This window comes from Jaculus jaculus, chromosome 3 (genome assembly GCF_020740685.1).
Source record: "Jaculus jaculus isolate mJacJac1 chromosome 3, mJacJac1.mat.Y.cur, whole genome shotgun sequence".
NCBI classification, from domain to species: domain Eukaryota; kingdom Metazoa; phylum Chordata; class Mammalia; order Rodentia; family Dipodidae; genus Jaculus; species Jaculus jaculus.
The window spans coordinates 80350681-80367628 of NC_059104.1; positions in this window are offsets into that span (position 1 = coordinate 80350681).

Here is a 16948-nt window from a genome sequence, read left to right on the forward strand (position 1 = left end):
TTTATTTCAACTTTAGGATTTTTTTATTTCCTTCTTGATTTTTCTTTGAAATTTTTATTGACAACCTTCATACACAATGTACCCTGATCATATTCCCATCCCCCTCTTCTTTCCAACTAGTCATCCTTCTATTTTGATGTCACCTTTTGTTGCCCTCATGTTATGCAGGTCTTGTGTAGGTAGTGACAGCCACTATGAGGCCATGAATGTAATATCCACTTCGAGAAGAGAGAATTCAAAAAGCACACTCTTTTGGCTCTTACCATCTTTCTTCCACATTTTCCAAAATCATCCCTTTTGGCTCTCTGATTTATTCCTCTACCTTGTCCTCACCTGATATTCTGTCCTCTGCAAATCTATTCTATTTCTAGGGAGCTTTTGATTTGACATGTTGCATTTTTTTTTCATTTCTGTTTTTCTTTTCTTCAGTGTTTATTTTTATAAAAAATATTTATTTATTTGATAGAGAAAGATGGAGAGAGAGAGATAGAGGGAGGGAGAGATACAGAAATGGGCATGCCAGGGCCTCCAGCCACTACAAACAAACTCCAGATGCATGTGCCCCCTTGTGCATCTGGCTAACGTGGGTTCTCGGAAATCGAACCTGGGTCCTTTGGCTTTGCAGGCAAACACCTTAACCACCAAGCCATCTCCCTACCCCTCTGTCTCTTTTTTGAGTTCCATTTTCATATGCTGGATTCACTTTCTCTTTTTATTTAGCTGGGGTTTTATGTGTTCTCTTGGAGTTGATTCAGTCATTTTTTTGTGTCATCATTGAATTCATTCAGGTGTCTATAAATTCTTTCAGATGTTTGTGCTCTCTTGGATTTCATTCAAGCATTTATTCATGCCCCTTTTAAGTTCACTATATATTCATCATCATCATGCTTTACAATTCTTTGTCTGGACTTTCTTCAAAGGAGTGCTCATGGGAGGCCTCTACTGTTGGACTGAGCATTCTTGGTGGGGATATGTTGCCTCTCTGTGTGTGTGTGTGTGTGTGTGTGTGTGTGTGTGTGTGTGTGTGTGTGTTAGCTGTTTGCATTGGGACTTGCCCATCTAGAATAGTCTGTTTGTCTAATACAAGGTAGCAGTAGGGTCATAGAAAGGGCACTAGCTTTGGTGGGAGGTTGGGCTTACACATGGAGTAGCCACGTGGGCTGAAGAAAGAAGCGCCTGTGGGGTGTTTGGTTGCACGTGGCATTGCAGCACAGAACTGGATGATGTAGACTCGCCCATGGCGATACAAGTGAACAGGAAGCAGTGGGGCGGGTACTGGCAAGAGAGAACTCTCTTGCAGGACCTTGGCATGACTAGGACAGAGGGCCTTGGCATGAGTAGGATATTACAAGGGACTTACAGGCAGTTGGAACTCAGGGAGGCTCTGATGAATGATGAATTCACCTGCATCAGTATGACACCACAAGGGACAAATGACTCCAGGCTGTATATCTTGTATTTTGATTATAATCCCCTCTCCTTCCCCTGTTTTGTCCACCTTGTGTATATATTTCTGTGCCTGGGACTCAGAAAGTAATTTCCAGGGAGAATTTCTAAAGCTGTTTTGAGCATTTATAAAGACTCTTGAGATGGTAACTTTGTTCCAAACATACAACAGAGCTTCCTAATGAAAGCACACAACAGTAATATCCCTCATTGTCCACATCCTATATGCCTAGCACTTCTGGGGTCTATAGGGCAAATAAAAGAGTGTAAGGCCTATGATTTTCTCTCATTAAGCTTACAGTCTCACTGCAAAAATTGTTACTGCTGCAGGAAAAATATTGGCATCACTCCATCCTATTATTGAAATCTTTTCCACACAAATGGGATCACAATCTTACTTGAAGGGGTTAGTATTACATAGTAGTAAAGTGCTTGGGAGCCACAAAGATCAAAGTCAAGGTCACTATTTCTTCTCCTTGCCATTGGTGTGATCTTCAGCTAATAGTTTAACCTCTGTGAGACTCTTATATGGCAATGATGATAATATCTACAAGTCTTCTATAATTAAATAGGCATATATAGTTGATGCACTTGAAATTTTGACTTGAAACAAAGGTTGAGTTTTCATTTTGATCCCAACAGAGCAAATTGAGGCCAATGCAAAACACAGCCACTTGGAAAAGGCCTTAGGGAATGAGCTAGTCAGGACTGCCTATACCTGCTGCTACCTTTCAAACTACCCACCAACTCCACTCCACACAGGACTCTGACACATAGACAAGTCCCATTTCCCTGGTGATCTGTTACTTCACTGCATTTCAAAGCACTTTACAAGGTATGCATGTAGGTGCAAGCTGTCCCAGGCCAGTAAATTTCATGAGATTCACTCTTCCTGACAAGCTACAGATTTCTTACAGCTTCACCTCAGCTTGGCTGTCCCCTCAAACCTTTTTACACCCTAGGCATGTCAGGATTTAAGGTCAGCTCCCGGGGCTTCAAGAGCCACCTTTGTTTGCCTTCCATACACCTGCCAACTGTGCAAGGCAGTTGTGAATTGGATAATGTTTCAGGAAACCCCAGAGAGGGAGCTGCAGGTTCCCATGACTACATTAAAGGGGTGAAAAGAAGGTGCCAAGTTGGTTGGGTCACTGCAGCCCAGTGAGGGGTGGAAAGAAGCTGAGCTGTGCTTGTTGTACAAGTGTTTCCATTCAGTGTGAGTCACTAGGTAATAAGCTGGCAACCCCAGGCCCTGGAACAACCTGGCAAATGGAAAACTGAAGGGATGGTTCATGCAGTGTGTTTGTATCCACACTCTGAATACCACCTCTCTTCATATGCCCCCTGCATGCCCAGAGAAGAACAGATGCACACTGGCCCTACCCAAAATTGCCCTAGAATCCAGCTTAGGATGGTGCCCTTTCTCTGCTTCTGCTGAACCGGGCAGCTGACAGGAGCCCAGCATCTACCCTCTGATTTACTATAGTTAGGGAAGGGGAACCTGGTGAGAGAAGGAGAGACTCCCCAGTTTCAGAGAGACAGATGGCACACTGGCCACTTTTTAAGATGTCAACAATGACTCATACAGATAATACAACAGAGAGCTTATAACAAAGAAATATGAGAAATATATTATCAGGAGGCTTCACTGTTGTGCAAACATCATAGAGAGCATGTAACAACCTATGCAGAAAATCCTAGTGCCTACTTAAGTTTTCTAGGCTGTATATGTATATAATTGTACTATAGTGAGTTTGGTTATCCATTGACTGAAAATTTTTTACACAGCATATGACTGTACAAAGTGAATCCATATACCAGATCTGGTCAGTTGCATTAATTAATGAGGGAAACATAAAACTGCTTCCAGGTGCTGGGGAGATAGCTCAGAAATGAAAGGAGCTTGCACACAAACATGTCGAGCAGGATTTCAGTTCCTCAGCACCCATGTTGAACTTGAAACAAAATGTAGTGCATTTATATTGCAGCAGAATGAGAATTTGGCATGCCACTCGCACACACACACATAAACAAATAAATAATGCAAAATTTTATTAAAATCTGTATCCAAGAAGAATTTGAAGGTTTTTATTTTATGCAACGTAAGAAAAGTTAAGATCATAGGATAAAATTTAAGCTGATGGATGTCTTTTAAGATCATATACTATAAGCTTTGTGGCTACATATATACATATATATATATATATATTATACATAATATAGATATAACATATATATATATATATATATATATATATATATATATATATATATATGTTATCATTTCTACAGAACAAAAAGCTATAAGCTTGTCCCCCTGCTCCCACAGAACTGCAAACCAGCCATGTCAATAGAAAGCCAATCAAAGGAGCAAGCAGACATTGACTGAAAGAACACCCAGGCATTGCTCTCCCATGGCCAAGTTCTGAGTAATTTTTCTCCAGCATGTTCCAATCTCTGCCTCCTCTCTTTCCCTTTTGCCAAGCCAATACCATTCGAGGCCATCTAGCTCTTTTCTCTCTATTTCTTCAGTACAAATTGGATTAACAGCTAATGTCATAGCTCCTTTTGACTTCATCCCGTGGGGTGCTCCCAGGACATTGCCTTCATCCCATGGCGTGCTCCTAGGAGACTGGCAACACAAGTCAGCTTGTGCATCAGAATGCCACACAAACACCAAACAGCAGAAGTTCCCAAAATCCCCCACAAAGAGGTACAAGAAACAGAAAGGGCAGATGCTTGTTCATAACTTAGTCTGGAGCATGGGCCAAGAGAAGCAGCTTAAATTATGAAGCCAGAACTAGGTAAAACTGGACATCAAAACTTAGCCCACAGAACACTTAAGATACTTGCCTTGCATTTTATGATAATGATTAGGTGCTCATCTCAGTTTTTGAAAATCTAGTCTTATAAAAGTAACAAACAGACTGGGGAGATGGCTTAGCAGTTAGAAGCACTTGCTTGCAAAGCCCACTGGCCTGGGTTCGATTCCCTAGTAACCTCGTAAAGCCAGACTCACAAAGTGGTGCATGTGTCTGGAGTGGCTTCACAGTGCTATGAAGCCCTGGTATGCACATTCTCTCTCTCTTCTGCTCTCTCTTTTCCACTTTCTCATAAATATAAAATATATATTTTTAAAAGAAACAAGTATATGTACCTTCATTCTTTTCATTATCTCATTAACTTATGCAGCACTGTTCATTGTACATATATCATGAGTGTCTAATCCCAAATAGAATCCAGGAATGCTTATGATACGCAAGTTTCCTTCCCTTCAGAAGTTCATGGAAAAATGCCTCTAGAAAATGCTGACCTCCTCTTAGATAGATATATGAGATATCAAATGGTTTTTCTAGAAGATGCTTTTGATCCTCAAACCTTTTAAGCTATTTCTCACTGACCATCTCTCTATATCCCTATCCTGTCTGGAGGCTCCTGTTCTGTCCATCCTCTGTCTGCATTACTCATTCGCCTCCTAAATGCCATCCCTGCTGTTTTTCTCATTTTACCATACCTAGTCTCTTCCACACACCATAGGGCACTTTTAGACATGTAGGCCAGGGAGCTAAGGGCATGGCTCAGGGGATAAAGACCTTGCTATACAAGTATGGATACCTGAGTTCAAAGCCCCAGAACCTACCACAATTATAAGTAAAAAGGAAGGTGGAAATGGAGGACCCACTGGAAGCCTCTGGAACAAAGATTGATCAAGCAAACCTGCCTCAAATGAGTGGAAAGAAGACTGACCCTCCAAAGTTATCCCCTGGCCCCCCACACACTCACTCCACACATCTACACTCACATGTGCAAAACTGCACTCATGCACACACCAAAAAAAGAGAGAAAGAAATGTAAGCCAGATTATACCCCCACAGTCTAAAGTCTCTCCACCCCTATACCTTCTGCTCTCTATGATCCAGCCTTTACTTTCACCACCCTCAGTTTTCCTGGATTCCAAAAATAGGATTAAGTTCCTTTCTGAGGCAAGGCCCCTGCAACTACTGTTTCCTGTCCTCTTCCTCTCAGGATGCTCCCTTTATCCTTCAATTGTCATATCCAGCATTAGTCGTTCACCCACTACTTCCAAAGCACCCAAATTTTCTCTCCAGGCAAAAAGTGAGCAATTAAAATACAGACAGCAATTTACTAAGCTTAGAACTGGAAAGTAAGCTCTGAGAGCAGCTTCCATCTCCCTGTGAATATGTTCCAGAGCTCAGAGAAGAGCTTGGCACATAATTAGCACTGGATATTGGCAGAATAAATCAGACCTCATGGAAATTAGGGGCTGGTATACTACTAAGTAGAAAAGTGCAGAAGTTTCTTGCTCAAGTGGAGTGCTAGCTGTACTCTCAGAGTTGGCAGTGGAGATGCAGAGAGGCAGGGAATTGCACAGCCCTAACTAGTGGATTGCCCCATCCCAAAGAATTTTCAGGAAATTAGACATCATCTGTGCCTGGTCACTGCTGGATTTGTTGAAAATGATTTTGTTCCTTCCTTCATGAAGCTTCTTGAACATGGATTCAGGAACTCATCATCTTAATATTATTCTGTCTGTTTCTAACCTATGATTCCTCATTTATGTAAAAAAATGGGTGTTCTGGAATAGATCTCTGAAGTCCCTTCGGAGTTAGTATTTGATGGTTGTAAGTGAAAATGGGTTCCACCTGGAATCAAGGCATATTATAGTCAAGCCTTAAAAAAAAAAAAAAAAAAAAAAACACATTCGAGCCTAGCTGAGCCTTGAAAAGAAGGCTGCAAGGCTCCTTCACAGCAGGCGGCCCAGGTAATGAGGCTCATACTCACCTGGCCTGATGGGTAGGAAACAGCATGAGGAGATTATGAAGCTTGTGTCCTGTCCCCTGTAGGGCTTGGCCTGTAGGTACCTGGTGCTTAGTTTTTCTCCCGGGGATGTCTCCACTCTGAGCAGAGATACTATTAAAGGATGTTTTAAACTGAGCAATGAGAAACATTCTCCACATGAGTTTTTAAAGTGCATGCATGAGACAGTTGGCTCTTAAGTGCAGTCACCTGGGATGCCTGTTAAAAGTGTCACCTCTGGCTTACTTCCAAACCTCTGACTTGTGGATCTAGGCAGTGCCTGAGAATTCATATTGACAGGTCCCCTGTGATCCTGGTGCAGACTTGAGGTGGGAAGCCTCACACACTGGTGTGAAGGGGCTATGCTGTATGGGGATGGGGCTTAGTCCAGGCTTTACCTTCTCATGCCTGTGAGGGACAGGAGACTTGAAGTAGGCTCTTCAGATGTCAGCCTCTAACCTCTGAGTTCAGTAATCCTGTGAGTTATTAGAAAGGCCTTTCTACAGCTTGCTTGACCAACAGTTGGGCCAAGACACCTAGAGAGGGCAAAGCCATTTCCATCCAGACACAAAGGATCAATGAACCCAACTTCTAGTAGAAGCAAAGCCTTGGCCTTGAAGTCAATGATTAAATTTATGATATTATAAATAAGCAATATGGCAACTGTTGCAGTTACAGGTTCACATTGCTGGTAGAAATCACCCAAGCAAGAGCAGCTTGGGGGAAAGATGGTTTATTTTGGCTTACAGGCTCAAGGGGATGCTCCACAATGGCAAGGAAAACTATGACATGAGCAGAGGGTAGACATCACCCTGTGGCCCACATAAAGTTTACCATAGCACAGGAGAGTGTGCCAAACACTGGCATGAGAAAACTGGCTATTACATCCATAAGCCTGTCCCCAACTATACACTGCCTCCAGGAAGCTTTAATTTCTAATTTCCATTAGCTGGGGAATCTAGCATCCTGAATACCTAAGTTTATGGGAGAAACCTGAATCAAACCATCGCAGAAACCTACTTCTTTAGATAATGGTTTACTCAGAAGCCATAAACTGTTATTAGAAACACTTCAGTGTCAGGGGTGGGATACCTTACAGTGAGTTATTGGCCAGGGAGGCCCATGATGCTCCCAAAACATTACAGGCCATTTCCAAGGCTCTTGGTTGCCCACCAGAACTAGATGATAAGACCCTATTGCTTAAGACAGCTGGAGATGAGCTAGAATCTTCCCTGTTGACTAGCTGTCAGAAAGCTGGGAAAAGAGCTATGCTACATGCAGATCTTTGGGAGAGAAAAGTCATCAATGGTGTTAAACAGCAGTGGACCTTGTAAACCTTAAGATTGGCCAGCTAGGCCAAATGTACCAACTAATGCAATAATGTCTGTTATGGGGAAAAACAACTACTCTCTAATTGGACTGGAGGCCCGCTCCATGGGAAGGAATGCATGCCTGATAAAAAGCCTGTAGATGAGGAGGTCTTGAGCCCTATTGTCTGGCTAAATGCATTTAACTATGCCCATCAAATTTCCCTGTAAGCAATTTTTAAATGTCTATATCCACATATCAATACTTCTCTCACTTCTGGTTAGAGAAGCTTCTGTTTTCAGATGGTGCTGACCACTGGGATGACTAAAAAGGCACCATAGAGCTGAGAAGACGTAATAGAGTGTTCAACACAGGGACATCTCTATCACACCCTCCAAGGCTCAGGGTCCATTGTGGCAGAGGTGGCAGAAAGAATCTAAGAGCCAAAAGAAGGGTAAGACTGCTCACAATGCAATCTTCCAGACACAAAATGGCCTTGATATTTATGATTTCCCAGTGTCTGACACTACCTGCACAAGACATATACAATAGGAGGAAAAGTTGATGACATTGAAATAAGAGACTGATTGGAAGAGAGAGGGGATTTGATGGAGGGTAGAGTTGAGAAAGGGAGAATGGGAGTGATGGGATGGTTTATTGTCTTACATATGGATGCTGTCAAGGAGAGCAAGGAAGGCTTGCACTGAGATGACCAGAGGTCAGTGATTCACAAAGGACACTTTATAGAGCCATCAAGTTCTAGTCCCCAGAGGCACTGTTGAGAGCATTAAAGACAACTTCTCGTTTGAGTCTCAAAGAAACTCCCAGATTTATTTTATTTAAGCAGTAGAAGCATTGTTGGCATGATGATCTTTGGGTACAATGAGTACCAGTAGCCTTATTACAAATCAGTGAATCAAAGTAACTCAAATCCCAGAGTTGGAAAGAGCCTTCCAAGTGTGGGAACCCAAAGACATGGTGCCCACAGGGGAGACACACAGGACAGTGGACTTAAGGTGGCAGACCCAGTAGAAAACTGCCAGCCACACACAGCCTCACCACTGCTCCATGCATGAAATCTAGGCCAGATTTGCCAGAGCTAATGATTTCTCAATGTAAGCCCTCAATTCAGTTTTATGAGAAACTCACTGATTTTAAGATGTTGGCAACTAACTCAGTGTTATTGAAAACACTGTATAGGGCAAACAAAACTCTCCCAGAGAAAGGCAGTTCTGCTCTGCCTGCAAGCATGACTCTGATGGGCATCAATTATTTCATCACCCATAATATAAAAGTTACATTCAATGACACACATTAGTCTGCAGAGTAGAGGAAATTAGATTTATAGGTTACTCCTCTAAGTTTGCACAGATAAGCAAACCAGGATTTGATCCCAAGTATCTCTGATGTCCTGTGCTTCTTAGCTAGTGTGATTCCAGAAAGATACAATTGGTGTTCTAAAGCCTATATGCTTTACAAAGCATGACACAGTGAGTGACAATGGATTGCTAGGTGCTTATGGGAGGATGAGGCCAGGAAAGACCACCTTTCAGAAGAGAAGGTACCACTCTGTATGACAGCAACGGTGAAGATCAACACGAAGGAGATCCCTCTATTCTGTGCAGTGTAAAAATCCCTCCTGCTCACAGGGCAGTCAGCCAGTCAGCAGCACTGCCATCACCAAGGTGCTTATTAGAAAGGCACAGCTCAGTAGAGCCTTCCTGATGGGCCCCTTGACTAGCTAGCCCCAGACTATGCCTACTGAAGCTTGAGAAGAGACCCCTCAAGAAAGCTTTAACTCTATATATTGGCCCGAGGTTCTGTGCTAGTGGCGGGCCTTGGAAATATGAGAAAAGTCAGAACAACACTATGAGAGCCCCGGATCATATTGTGTTGTAAGGATAAAAATGGCATTTGCTCCTCAAATGCATTTTATCCCACAAACAATGGTGGGTACAAGCTTACTGTTTATGCTGTTTGCCTGCTGGTGAGAGAAGAAGTAGTTCTTGACAGGATGGGGGCCCCAGAGCAGAACCTCTTACAAAAAGATATGGCATAGATGTGAGCCTAGTAAAGGGGTGTGGCATTCATCGCCCTGTCAGACAGTGGCTGGGATATCAGACAGCAGGACAACCAGACTTCCAATCCATACTTCTTACACCTCCTAGGACTCTTCATGCTTATCAGTTTTCCTGTCACCTCCTCTTTGATTCTCTGCCTTTCAAAAATATTTGTCCATTGTTGGCTTGACTCCTCTTACATGCAAAGGTGCAAGCATACTCCTATTCTTATCCCAGAAGCCTCTGCTAAGAATCCCTGCTCTGTGGTACATGAGTCTTCTTGTAAGAAAATGGGGCAAACTACTGTCTTTAACTCTTCTGTCATCTCAAGGTTCTGGGAGGAGAGGCATTATGATGTGCCTGTCAGAATGTAGGGGCCCACTACAAACTGTCTTTTCCCATTTACTTAAGGCCATCATGCTTTGGAGGGTAGCTCTCCTAGTCCCTAAGGCAGCCAGATTCTTTAGGCACATATGTCACCTCCAAGTTTCTTCCCTAGCCCTCACCTGCCTCTCAGAGAATGTAATCAGTCAAGGAAAAATTAAGTCAAAGTTCTGAGAACCCTTCTCCTCCTCACAGCCCTTTGTTGCACGTGCAGCCAAAAAGCCCATTCTGGCTCTAACTCACCACAAGGCTTTCCATTCCAGCAAAACTGTGATGTTGCCATGGAAACAACCAGTGAGGTGTTACTCTGGCTCAGTCCCAAGCTAAGGCCCCACAGCCCACAGTACAGACATATTCATTACTGGTGGGCCAGGAGCCCCTACCACTCGTACCACTCACTCCTCATTGGCTCAGCTGCTTCAGTGATGCTATTGATGGCAGAATATGTGTGTGTTTGTGTATATGTGTGTGATACACTTTTGATTTTTTTCTTTAGCCCAGCCCTTCCCAGCACACAAAGGCACATTCTTGCAAAAAGAAAAAATGTAATTTTTTTCTGCATTCCAGCTGCCTGAGCTAAGCGGAGGAATGAATGGTTTGGGAAAAATCTCACACAGGAATAAATTTACAAGGGACAGCTGAGCGGATAAATTCAGTCCCCAAAGAGGGGCATTACGATGCATTTTGGCAGGAGGCTTGCCCCTTGTGCGAAGCTGTCTAAAAAGAAAAACAGAGCAAGTGAGGGAAGCTTTCAAACCCACCCCAAAATAAACCTTTTGGAGATCTTTTTAACTCCCTCTAGCTGCTAGCATGTAAAGACAGGAGGAGGCCCATTAATGAAAGCAAATAAATCCTTTCTAGGCAGACTGCCCACACTCCACCCCATAGTTTACTGTGGTGCCTCAGCTGCCCCTCCACTGCTAAGATGAGTGGTTCAAACTAACCAGCACTTACTGAAGTCACCTGATGTCCACATATTCCATGACAAAATTGGCATTTGACCTAATGAGGATTTGTCAAATAGCAAGTCATGTCTTCTTAGGAGTCCACTTTAGCTGAAAAGTGAACTCAGCAAGATAGCTGGAGTTGGGGACACATTGCAGAAAGAGGAGACAATTGTGCTCAGAGGAAGAAGCTACTAAAAGTGCTAGAGGATGCTGCCAAAGACCATGCAGTGTCTTTGAGTAGAGGATTCTGCCCAGAGACATGAGTATCTTTGAGTACAGATGCTGCCCAGGAACATGAGTATCTTTAGTGGAGGGTGATGCCCAGGGACATGAGCATCTTTGAGTACAGATTGCTGCTGGGGACATATCTTTGAGTTCCCATAGTTGTTTTCTACAAAGATTGAGAGCAAGGTTAGACCAGAAAACTTTTTGGCACTCCATCCCCAAAGGAGTGTTCAACTCTCATTTCTCCTCTGCTGTTCCTTTCCCACTTTCTCGACTCACCACTGTGAGTGGTTGATTGCTAGAATTAGGAAAATCCCTCTGGTTACTTTGAGGTCTGAAAACTCATTTAACCCATATCCTCTCTCTTTTCTCTGGAAACCAAATCTTAGCACTTATACAGCTGGAAATGACCTTTCTGGTTCTCATGATAGCTTTTCCCAGGCTCTTCTAACCCCAGGAGAGTCTGACTCTAAGCCCAGCCAGGCAGGCTCCTTTGGGAGAACCAAGCTGTTATTTGTGGGCCACCAAATAAGTCCACATGCCAAGCTATATGTTGTGCTGAACTAGTTACATCAACTCTTGACCACTGATGCTCTGACTACTAACATCATCAACCATTGAGTACTACACACTTCCAGTTTAGTTCTGCACTGGAAGTGTAGACACTGATGTGAGATGATCAGCCCCTGCCACAAACATGTTCAAGTTTTGTTGCTCAGACTATTGCCACTTACTGAGAACTTGCTAAATTCCAGCCCCTAAGTTTTGACTAATTAATTTCCTTTATTTGCATTTATATAGTAATTAAGTACATAGGAAGAATCTGGCAATTTTCTAAGAAGGAAATTCTGGACCCTGTACTAATCAGCTGTTTTCCAAGAACATTAGCCTCTACAGCCTCAGTTTCTTCATTTGTAAATGAGGTAATATCATCTCTGCAAGAGTGCTGTGAAAATTCAATGAAATGATGTTCACATAGCTCTCAACTCGAATTCCCAGCCCAGCCTGCCAATCATGCTAAACTGGGAACTGTCCTGTCTGAAGGAGTCACCTCTCTCCAATCCATCCTCATCACCAACCCTCGGGGACAGCTGCCCTGCCCTTCTAACCCTGCTCAGAAAGAGACCTGGGAGAAGCCAAGAGACCAAGAGGCTCCTGGTCTGCTAAACCCTGAAGGTCTCCCTGCAGAGACCACTCAGCTGTAGTCCTAACAACTCCTTCCATGTGGCATGTCATGTTCTAGTTCTGTGCTCCTCTCCTCTCATCTGCTTATATTCTTCAGGAGAAAAAAAAATAGCAGAATTATAAAAACATATTTGAGACTCAAGTTTGCCTCTTTTGAAATTTATTTGAGCTTGTATGATGTCACTCTCTCAGTCTCAGTCTAGTCTTCTGTAAAACTGGCATATGACAACTTCAACAATGCCAGATGGGAAAACTAAGAAAATACTAAGATATATGCAAATAAAATACTTAATGAATATATTCAACAATTGGTTAAGGTTATCCTGTTTTTATTGACATAAGATGCTTTATGGTTACAAAACTGTGTAAATGTAAGATATCATTAGCTATATTTGCTACCCTTCAGTTTTTATCAGAAATCATACATACCACTGCTGGCACTGTATAAAATACACACACAGTTTGTCCTTGCCTAAGCCAGGTAGCATTTATAGTCCCTGGGCAGGATCCATAGTCAACAGAGAAAGACATTCAGCAGATATCTGGGTATCCCGTATGCTTATGTTTTAGAGGCACAGGCTGGGGTTCTTCCATCCCTGGCATTGAATTGGATAGTCATCCTAGGGACACTTATTTGTCACAATGAGGAGTAGTAGATGGAGGAAAGGGTGAGAGGGGAGGTTAGTGCTGGTCCTCATGTTCTCTTTGACTGTATCATGGGCCACAACCATGTGTTTCATAGGTAGTTATTAGTAAAAGGACAACCACCATTTAATTATGTCTAAATTAAATACATATTTGAATGAATTGAGCAACACTGACAAGTAATTCAGTGATATTTTCTAGTTGTACATTATTTCTTTAGAAATAATTCATTCTGTCCAGGAAATTTTGGCTTTCAGAAGTACTCCAAATTCAAGTAAGAGATTATCATATGGAGAAGATGATGGTCTTTCTAAAGGGTGTGGGTAATGGTCACAAGAGTGATGATAGCTACAGATTTCATTTCTGGTTGGGCTAAAGAAAAAGGACATCCTCAGGGAGGTCCTGAATCCAGAACTAACACAGTAATCACTAACATTTCCCATGAGCCCACAACTATACAAGAAGGGTGCTAAGCACCAGATCAGCATTGATCCTCTTGGTAGATTCTGTTGACAATTCCCTAAAGAATTGTTATTATTGCTATTATTTAGCAAAGGGAAAGTCATGTTCAGAGATATAAAGCAATTTGCCACAGCAAACATCTGGCAGGATTAAGATTTCAAATGGGTCAGACTAGCTGACTCCACAGGGACCCCAGCTATTCTGATGTGTAATGAGGCATGTTCAGGATGGTGTGGCCATAAATTGGACCCCAGCTGGTCTAATGACATCAGTCTATGTGTCCATTCTTGTTCTCAAGATGTGGTGAAAGTATTCAGTATACTTTAGTATCTTTTCTCACCTTCTTTCCTCTTTTCTTCCCATAAAGTTAGCTAGACATGTGGTCACTTAGTTTCCAATTCCTCTATAGCTCTTTGAAGCCAACACCCAAATATTAGTCTGTGGAATATAAAGCATTCAACTCCTGGGAAGTGTCCTTAAGGAGAAGGCTTCTGTCTTTCTCTTCCTACTTTCCCTTTCTTTTTTAACCTTTATTTTTATTATTTATTTATTTGAAAGAGAGAGAAAGAGTGGGTGTGCCAGGGCCTCTAGCTACTGTAAAAGAACTCCAGATACATGTCCCACCATGTATCTGGCTTACATGGGTACTAGGGAATTGAACCTGGGTCCATAGGCTCCATAGGCAAGCACCTTAACCACTAAGCCATCTCTCCAGCCCCCTTTCCCTCTGTGATGTCTAGAATGCAAATTTGAAAACAAAAGTTTGAATTACCATCATGGACCATAAAAAATAAATATGAAAGACAATAGGGGTACACTATAGACATACAGTCAGTGATAATTGTGGTGCCATCATTATGACCCTGGTGTCTCTCTTTCTGTCTCTCACATTTCACATGAGAGATAAACTTAAGTTGCTTAAAACACTCTCATTTGGGTTTTTCTGTTACTCTGTTGGGTAGAACCCTGTCTATTACATAAGACACATACATTCTTTGCCCTCATGTCTCCTACTTTTAGCCATGTCGTTTTGTACATTCTCTTCTTTTTCTCCCAATTTCATCCAAATGTTTTCAATCTGCATATGTGTCAGATTAGTGGCAGATCCTCAGTCAGCAGGATGACAGCCTGGAACCTCAGAGAAGGCAAGTGTGGGCTGGATCTGGGGCCATGCTCTTAGAGAAAATGTTCTAGGGCCTGACCTGCAGAGAGGGAGTGGTTCAACCCCTGTTCTCCCTGCCCAGTTAGCCTCCCTGTCCATCTATGAGGCAAGGCACATGTCTTGCCAACAACATTGTCTTTCCAAGAAAATAAATTCAAGTCATCTTGCTTCTCTGGATCCTCTCCTGCCATCATTTGCTGAAAGCCTGATCTACGTGATGTAGCTGTCATAGAGCAGCTGTCTCCAGTCCCACCCAAATGTACCAGATTCCAGGAAAGATCAAGCCAGACAAAATTGGACTTTCCCCTCCTCAATGTGTCATCTTTGCTTATCTTCCAGAACCAGTCCGATTGAGCCTAGCTGTAAAGAGAAGTGATTCCTCTTAACCATCCCATAGAAACACTTCAGTGAGTTCCACAGTGGATAGAACCAAGAAGTCCCTGATCACTGAATCCTCCCAGAGATGAAGAAAATAGAAGTCAGCTTATCCAAAAAAAAAAAAAAAAAAAAAAAGATTTTAGAGCTGCAGGATGCAACCTAGCCAATGCCAAATAGTTTATGAGTAGAGACCAGGACCACTAGAAATCACAATAGCTGCAGTTAGAAAAACATTTGACATGCATTATACCATGTCATCCTTACCATCTATGATATAGGCTCAGAGACAGAAATGATTGCCTACATCACACACTATTATGATGTTGATTCAGGGTTCAAATCCAAGAATATTTGCTTCTTTAGCTAAAACTATACTGTTTTTATGGTGTCATGTGATCAATTCCTTGCCTGTCAAAGCAAGAGAGTGTCAGGATTCCCAATCTTCCAATCTGGACAATGTGAGATATCACAGAATTGTCAGCAGGCTCATCGCATGGTGCTGTCCTTGTGGCCACCAAAACCCTTGAGATATGCAGGATGGCAGTCCTACATCTGCATCCACAAGAAAAGTAGGCTTCACTTCTATCCAAAAGCACCAACCTGAACAACCATTTTTAAGGTTCACACTAAAGTCAATATTTGTTTTCTCTCTGGACTTAGTTAGTCAAATCAAACTGTACCTAATTCATGGATGAAAGAATGAATAAGATACACATGACGCCTGACTTTAAGGATTTGAAGTTGAGCTTCAAGGTGCATGTGTGTGATCTAGGACTCAGAGGCAAGGCAGGAGGATTATCATCAGCATGAAGCCAGCCTGAGCAATATAGAAAGTGCTATTCAAGCCAAGGCTAAATAGTAAGACCCTGTCTCCAAAAACAAATAAATAAAAAGAAGGAGGAAGGGCTGGAGGGATGTCTTAACAGTTAAGGCGCTTGCCCGCAAAGCCAAAGGATCCTGGTTTGACTCTCCAGGACCCATGTAAGCCAGATGCACAAGGGGGCACACACATCTGGAGTTCATGTACAGTGGCTGGAGCCCCTGGAGTGTCCATTTTCTCTCTCTCTATCTGCCTATTTCTGTATCTCTCCTAAATAAATAAATAAAAATAATATATTTTTAAAAAAGAAGGAGGAAAAGAGCTAGAGGAAAAGGAGGAAGAGAACTTCAGCAGGGGAGATCACTAAACAAATCATTTCATAAATAATTTTTGGTAAGATTTTATCAACAGCAATTGTGGTAGGTCCCATAAAGAAAAAGTGTATGTGGCCATAGGAGTTGTCAGGGGTACACATGGACAGAGGATAGTATGTGAGGGTACTCTTAGATGGAAGATAACTGAAAATTCAAGAAAGTAATGACTGAAGATATGACTAGGAGTCATATCATCCGAGGCATAGTAGATCGATAATATTGGACTGGATCCTCAGAATAATAATATACCACAGAGAAGTTTCACTCAAATGAATGATGCAATGTGATGTGCACTGATATAGAGTCATTTTAGATTCTGAATGCATCCAAGTGGAAGCTGAGACAGGACCTTACCTGTCTCACTGTGAGTTTGTCAAAAGGAGAAAGGGAGTGGATGTAATTTGGGTAGATAGAAGGGGCAGGAGCTGCATGTGACTTTACAGAGCATAAATGTGCTTTTTGACCACACTTACATAGAGTTTGACTTGCCTAGACTTATCTTTAGACATAGGTTGGCCACTGTAATGCTGAGGTGTTTAACAGCATGAAAATGCACAGAAACTACCAAAAGGAAGAAAGAAGCAAAATCAAAATGAGGCATTCCCCCCAAATCAAGAGTTAGGCAAAAATGAAAGATCTCTTAAAGGAGACCCAAGGAATATGTGGTATGACGGGGGGGAGAGGGTTGTTGGAAAGTGAATTCCATGGACAAAGGAATGACTGTAGTGTCAAGAACT